The sequence below is a fragment of the Nerophis ophidion genome, linkage group LG12, assembly GCF_033978795.1.
Source record: "Nerophis ophidion isolate RoL-2023_Sa linkage group LG12, RoL_Noph_v1.0, whole genome shotgun sequence".
Lineage (NCBI taxonomy): Eukaryota > Metazoa > Chordata > Actinopteri > Syngnathiformes > Syngnathidae > Nerophis > Nerophis ophidion.
In genome coordinates this window covers 2,520,730-2,529,026 of record NC_084622.1, presented here as the reverse complement: position 1 = coordinate 2,529,026, position 8,297 = coordinate 2,520,730, and the positions used below count along the sequence as shown (strand labels likewise).

Sequence of the window (8,297 nt, the reverse complement as noted above, 5' to 3'; positions counted from 1 at the left end):
CGTAGGTGGAAGGTAAAGTCTCCAAGCACAATTGAGAAATCAATGTTGCTTATTATTGATTTTTTTGCCTTTCAATGGGTCGATTTTATAGCTCTCATTCAGGATTGTGGCTCTGTGCAACCACTTAACTCGGATCATGAAGAAGGGTCACAAGCTGCCGGAGCAGAGTACGGTAGGAACAGACTTTTGTTGTGCCAGCAAGCGCCTGATTACCAGAATGCATGTTACTTTTGAGACTAACTATTTGGTTATAAAACATATACGACAGAATCAACAGGACTCTTGCATTTTAAACTTAAAACTGGAACTAGGTAATAACTGTAACTTCCATAGAGACACTTATACAGATTTAATACTTGACATGTGTCCTTCAACGTCAATATTTTCTTACATTGAGACATGATGACATTACGTTTAGTTTTTTTTAATCCCGTGAAGATTTTATATTTGTTTTTTATTTTTAAGTGCTCTACGGAGCACTTTGTACAGTACTTCACATTCTGTATACTAACCTTAAAACCAGTGAAGTTGGCATGTTGTGTAAATTGTAAATAAAAACAAAATACAATAATTTGCAGATCCTTTTCAACCTATATTTAATTGACTAGACTGCAAAGACGAGATTATTGACGTTCGAACTGGTAAACTTTTTTACTTTTTGCAAATATTACCTAATTTGGAATTTGATACCTGCAACATGTTAAAAAAAAGCTGGCACAAGTAGCAAAAAAGACTGACAAAGTTGAGGAATGCTCATCAAACACGTATTTAGAACATCCCACAGGTGAGCAGGCTAATTGGAAACAGGTGGGTGCCATGATTGGGTGTAAAAGCAGCTTCCATGAAATTCTTAATCATTCACAAACAAGGATGGGCAAGGGTCACCACTTTGTGAACAAATGTGTGAGCAAATCGTCAAACAATTTATGAACAACATTTCACAACGAGCTATTGCAAGGAATTTAGGGATTTCACCATCTACGGTCCGTAATATCATCAAAAGTTTCAGAGGATTTGGAGAAATCATTGCACGTAAGCGGCAATGCCATGACGTTCGATCCCATAGGCGGTACTGCATCAAAAAGCAACATCAGTGTGTAGAGGATATCACCACATGGGCTCAGGAAATCTTCAGAAAACCACTGTCAGTAACTACAGTTTCTTGCTACATCTGTAAGTGCAAGTTAAAACTCTACTATACAAAGCGAAAGCCATTTATCAAAAACACCCAGAATTGCCGCTGGCTTCGCTGGGCCCGAGCTCATCTAAGATGGACTGATGCAAAGTGGAAAAGGGTTCTGTGGTCCACATTTCAAATAGTTTTTGGAAAACAGTGGACGTCGTCTCCTCTGGACCTAAGAGGAAAAGAACCATCCAGATTGTTGAAGACGCAAAGTTGAAAAGCCAGCATTTGTGATGGTATGGGGGTGTTTTAGTGCCCAAACCACGGGTAACTTACACATTTGTAAAGGCGCCATTAATTCTGAAAGGTACGTACAGGTTTTGGAGCAAAATATGTTGCCATCCAGGAAACGTTATCATGGACGCCCCTGCTTATATCAGCAAGTCACTGCCAATCCACGTGTTACAACAGCGTGGCTTCATAGTACTAGACTGGCCTGCCTGTAGTCCAGACCTGTCTTTCATTGAAAATGTGTGGCGCATTGTGAGTTGTAAAATACCACAACGGAGACCCTGGACTGTTGAACAACAGAAGCTGTACATCAAGCAAAAATGGGAAATAAGTCCACTTGAAATGCTTCAAAAAATTTGTCTCCTCACTTTACAAACATTTACTGAGTTTTGTTAAAAGGAAAGGCCATGTAACACAGACGTAAAAATGCCCCGTGCAATGTGTTGCTGCCATTAAATTCTAAGTTAATGATTATTTGCCCCAAAAAATAAATTTCTCAGTTTGAACATTAAGTGTCTTGTCTTTGCAGTCTATTCAATTGAATATAAGTTGAAAATGATTTCAACCATTTCAATGATTGTATTCTGTTTGTATTTACGAATTACACAATGTGCCAACTTCACTGGTTTTGGGTTTTGTAGGATAAGAATCAGAAAAATCAATTGGATTATTGCATTCAATACTTTATACAACAACTGTAGAATTGGAAACACAGTGTAAAGATAGCCCCACACCACTTTGAACTCAGATATTTTCGAGCAAGTGCGGCTCGCCGACGTCTTCAATTTGACCCGCAAAATGTCTTGAGTTTAATAAGGAATCTTGCCAGCAGGAAGATTGCATTCATTTTAAAAGGCTAATTTTGATGCTGCCATCTTGTCACCATCAAGTGGACACTAACTACAGTATGTACACATGGACACAATTAATTGGATTAAAAGCCTAACCTGAATAAAAATTCCATTTGGAATATTCTGACTCAATCACACACGTTCGCACCAAAATTTCATTCAGATCGAGACGAGTCGTTTATGTGAAAGTCATTTGGATTGGAGCGCATTAACACATTTCTTCCGAAATTCATGTTGAAATTGTCCTTACTACGCATGTCTTTGACGTCAGCTATAGTTTGGTGGTAGAGCTAAATTTTGTAGTCTCGGAATGAAGGGACAAGCGGTAGTAAATGGATGGATGGATGAAGCGATTATCTTACTGCTGTCTCCCAACATTCAACATGTACAGAAGTTGCGTTGTATACTGTTGAGTTTATTGCTCTAAAACCGAGACTAACAAAAACAAAAGTATGGAGTGTCATTTGTCGATGTCACAATAAAAGGAGTGATCCAGTTGTCGTCTGACCGAGCTGTTTTATGCAGTGCTAACTGCTAGCCTCAGGGACGTACACAGAATGTCGTAACAAAAGGACGCCAAACTATACATACTGTAACATAAAAAACACAGGGAGATAAAACAAAAGTAGTGAACAGAAGAACACAATTGATAAATGAATATTGTGACGTCGTCGGACAAGCAAAATTGCACAAATCTGTGTTTGTTTAAACCAGGGGTGCCCATTACGTCGATCGCGAGCTACCAGTCGACCGCGGGGGGTGTGTCAGTCGATCTCCAGCCAGGCTTTTAAAAAAAATAGACCTAAAAATTAGTGATCATCAATCTTCACCAAGACGTCACTTAAATGACATTCACGGTACCGGAGGGTCTTGTGAGATGACGCTGGCTGCTGCAAGATCATTATTATGAAAATATGACCGAGAGGAAGGCCAGAAACACTTTTTATTTCAACAGACTCTCGCGCCGTACCTTCCGTCAAAACTCTAAAGGCCGACTGCACATTTCCTATCTTCACAATAAAAGCCCTGCTTCATGCTGCCTGCGCTAACTAAATACAGAGTCTCGGAAAACTGGCGTGCACAAGCGATCCCTCAGAAAGCTGGCGTGCACATCACTTGTGCACGCCAGCTTTCTGAGACCCTTATTTTGTTAGCGCAGGCAGCATGAAGCAGGGCTTTTATTGTGAAGATAGGAAATGTGCAGTCGGCCTTTAAAGTTTTGACGGAAGGGACGGCGCGAAAGTCTGTTGAAATAAAAAGTGTTTCTCGCCTTCCTCTCTGTCATTTTTTCATAATAATGAACTGGCAGCAGCCAGCGTCATCTCACAAGACCCTCGGGTGCCGTGAATGTCAATCAAGCAAGCTACGGAATTTGCCGCCAATGTTTTTCTTGTAAAGTGTATGGAAGCTGGATGAATTAGATGCCAAAAACCAACCACTTTCATGTGGTATTGTACAGAAAGGACAACTTTTTTTCTCCTCCATTTGAAAATGTGGGCGTTATCATCATTACTGTCTGATTCCAATCAATGCAAGTCATCAGAATCAGGTAATACACCAACTTATACTCTTGTCTTCGTGAAAGAAAGACATTTATATGTGTTACACATGCTTGTATTATCATTAAACACATTTAACTTGTTTACAAAAATGTCTCTTTCATAAATAAATAAATATAAATGATATATATATAAATGAGGTAGATCCCCTCGTGTTGGTCAATTGAAAAGTAGCTTGCCTGCAGAAAAAGTGTGGGCATCCCTGGTTTACAGTGTAAGTCACTACTTTTTTAGCACCTTCAGTGAGCGAACTGGTCCAAATTATGGCGCCCCAGCACAAACATATAAAACACCTTTCCAATTACGGTATATGGTGCGCATGTCAAAGTAAAGTATTCAGATTTAAGGAGCGATGCATGAAAATTCACATAGTAATCATATCTTTTGTTCAAGCTCCATGTACACAGGAACATTGATTTATCATTAATGATCAATTTTGTTTATACACATGTGGCTAATGTTATTAATTTAGGCCTATGACCTTTATTTATACTCTGATTAGGGTTCAGCGCAGCATTTACTTATACAATCCAATGCAGACAACCTTCCCCAGTCACGGTGCAAAAATCCAACCAACACAACATTTCAATACACATCGTTACACATAACAAAACCTGCTCACTGAACTTTGTGGTTTTTGTACAAATGTCCGAGCACCATAAACATTTAAAAATCGCACCCATTTAAAGGCCTACTGAAAGCCACTACTAGCGACCACGCAGTCTGATAGTTTATATATCAATGATGAAATATTTACATTGCAACACATGCCAATACGGCCGGTTTAGTTTACTAAATTGCAATTTTAAATTTCTTGTCACGTTGGGAGCGCATTTTGATGCGTGTTGAGTCACCCCCAGATGCACGAGGACCAGAACAAGCAGGGATAGCAGGTAGGACTTAATTTAATATACCAAAAGTAAAAGAACACTGGTACACAAGGTAAAATAAAGTGCGTGCCTACGCACGGGAAGCTAATGCTAAACGTAGCATGCAGTCCAAAAGTCCAAAAGTGACGTGCCGATCGCACGGGAAGCTAAGGCGTAACTTAGCGCAAGTGTTAACAAATCAGAGAAGTTGCATGTAGCAAACGCCGAACCAAGAACAAACAGAGGTGGAATGCAGGCTTAAATACTAAAGTAAACAATTGCCAACAGGTGTGCGTCAAAAAGCATAGCAGGTGGAACAAATGAGAAACCATGGAAACAAGATAAACAGGAAGTGCAAAACTCAGAACAGGAAGTGTTCAAAAATAATCAGAAAACACACAAAAGGACTCAAGAACAAAAAAACTATGTATGATCCAGGAGGCGGATCATGACATTTCCCGCAAAGTATCCTGTTGAAAACGTCGCGGAATGATGACGCGTGCGTGTGACGTCACGGGTTGTAGCGGACATGTTCTTCCAGCACCGATCACGGCTAAAAGTGGTCTTCTTTAATCGCATAATTACACAGTATTCTGGACATCTGCGTTGCTGAATATTTTGCAATTTGTTCAATTAATAATGGAGAAGTCAAAGTAGAAAGATGTTGGTGGAAAGTAGGTATTGCGGCCGGCTGTAGCAACACAAACACAGCCGGTGTTTCCTTGTTTACATTCCCTAAAGATGACAGTGAAGCTTTACTATGGAAAAGAGCGGTCAAGCGAACATGGTTCTCTACCACATGTCAACCGGCAGGTTTCGGTGAGAAAACTGTGGTAATAAGTCGACTCTTACCGTAGACATGAGCGGAGCTTGTGTCGTTCCTCCTGCAGCTGTCAAAGAGGCAGCTGTGACTATCTTGCCTCCTCCATGGTTTCCCTCAGAGACACTGGCAGTCGATTATATAATCTCACTAAAACACTAGTAACACAATAAGCAGATAAGGGATTTTGCAGAATTCTCCTAGTAAATGTGTCTAATAACATCTGAATCGCTGCCACTGCCCTCTTTTTTTTTTTCTTTTTTTTTGTTTTCTAGTCCTTCACTCTCACTATCCTCATCCACGAAACTTTCATCCTCGCTCAAATTAATGGGTAAATCGTCGCTTTCTCGGTCCAAATCGCAATGTTCAAATGTGAGGAGCTCCACAACCCGTGACGTCACGCGCACATCGTCTGCTACTTCCGGTACAGGCAAGGCTTTTTTATTAGCAACCAAAAGTTGCAAACTTTATCGTTGATGTTCTCTACTAAATCCTTTCAGCAAAAATATGGCAATATCGCAAAATAATCAAGTATGACACATAAAATGAACCTGCTATCCCCGTTTGAATAAAAAAATCTCATTTCAGTAGGTCTTTAAATCCATTAAAAAGCATGATGGGGAAAAATGCAAAACACTGTCTACACTTATCCATGTTGGGCACATTTTAGCTGCCTGATATTTTTGACTGATTACAAAACTTTAAGGAGGTTGTCATGTACAGGCCATATAACATTTATAATTTGTTTAGCCCAAGTCTAAAAGTTTGAACACCCCAGCTTTAATGACTCAAAATGAATGGTTCACACCAACAAATGTTGGCTTAAAAATAGACCAATTTTAACCCAACTGCTGGTTCAGAAATGGACAAACACTTTGTTTGAGTTATTTCAACCCAACATTTGTGTTGAATTATTTAACCAAAAAGTTGAGGTATTATAACTCAATTTTGGGTTATTCCCAACCAAACTATTGGGTTGAATTATTAAAGGGGAACATTATCAGCAGACTTATGTAAGCGTCAATATATATCTTGATGTTGCAGAAAAAAGACCAAATTATTTTTTTCAACCGATTTCCGAATTCTAAAAGGGTGAATTTGGCAATTTAAACGCCTTTCAATTGTTCGCTGTCGGAGCGATGACCTTTCACCCGTGACGTCACAATGGGAAGCAATCCACCATTTTTCAAACACATTACACACACAAGTCAAATCAGCTCTGTTATCTTCCGTTTTTTCGACTGTTTTCCGTACCTTGGAGACATCATGCCTCGTCGGTGTGTTGTCGGAGGGTGTAACAAAACGATCAGGGACGGATTCAAATCGTCTTACGTGGAGTGTGCATCAATTAGCATGCCGTGCTAATTGATGCTAACATGGCAGAAATGGCAAGAATGTGTGGATATCCTGCGACACTCAAAGCAGATGCATTTCCAACGATAAAGTCAACAAAATCACAAAGGTGAGTTTTGTTGATGTTATTGACTTATGTGCTAATCAGACATATTTGGTCACGGCATTACTGCCAGCTAAGCGATGCTAACATGCTATTTAGGCTAGCTGTATGTACATTTGTAGCTATATTTGCATCCAGCCTTTCCCTCCACCCACATTTAATGCCAAACAAACACTTACCAATCGACGAATTTAAGTTGCTCCAGTGGTCAAAAGATGCAATCGTTGGTTACAAGAAGATCGTCGAATAGCTTCAATAGCTAATCGCTCAATAGCTTCAGTTTCTTCTTCAATTTCGTTTTCGCTATCTGCCGATTGTAGCTGAGATAGGCGCCAGCGCCCCCCGCGAACCCAAAAGGGAATAAGCGGTAGAAAATGGATGGATGGATATCTGCCTCCACACTCCAACCATTCGTTTCAATACATGCGTAATCTGTTGAATCGCTTAAGCCGCTGAAATCCGAGTCTGATTCCAAGCTAATGTCGCTATATCTTGCTGTTCTATCCGCCATGTTGTTTGTATTAGCATCACTATGTGACGTCACAGGGAAATGGACGGGTGGATTTACAGATAGCGAAAATCAGGCACTTTAAAGCCTTTTTTCGGGATATTCCATGATGGGTAAAATTTTGAAAAAAACTTCAAAAAATAAAATAAGCCATTGGGAACTGATTTTTATTGGTTTTAACCCTTCTGAAATTGTGATAATGTTCCCCTTTAAACCCCAAATTTAGTTATGCTAACTCAGTGTTGGTTGATTCATAACACAATTATTGAGTTAAATTCATTTAAGAAAAAAGCAGAGTTATTCTCACTACAATGTTGGGTTATTGCCAACCCAACTATTGAGTTGCGCAATTTAGCGCTCCATAATCCAATAGTTGGTTAAAAATGATACATTTTACGACTAGTTTTTCCTACTCCTCTCCAACTACTGATCAAAATTATTTTAGTTCTATTAAAATATACTCAAAAGCAAGAAATGAGTGACTTTTTTTTTTTTTTTTACAAGAATTGCCTTGTATGGTCATAGTATTCTTATACAGCATGCTCAAATAATTTCATGTACATAAAATGTGTGATTGTAAATAATGTCAATGAGATTAATCCAAAATAGAATTCCCTTCAAGAAAAAAGTAACTTTTTAATTTAAAAAAAGCCTTTTACCCAAAAATGAGTTACTCGTTGAAAAACAATCCACTAATGGTCCATCATTTTGAACCCAAAAAATGGGTTGCTCTTCATAAAAATAACTCCAAAATGTACCCCAACACTAGCAACTCATAAATTGGGTTATCAAAATAATGCAGGATTATTTTTTGTACGTC

General features: G+C 39.1%; 1 protein-coding gene across 1 annotated transcript in view; it reads right to left on the bottom strand.

Moving 5' to 3' along the window:
* Window positions 1–8,297, bottom strand: part of LOC133562885 (alpha-mannosidase 2C1-like) — a 90,427-nt gene that overhangs the window by 25,873 nt on the left and 56,257 nt on the right. The gene's annotated exons all lie outside the window — the stretch shown is intronic.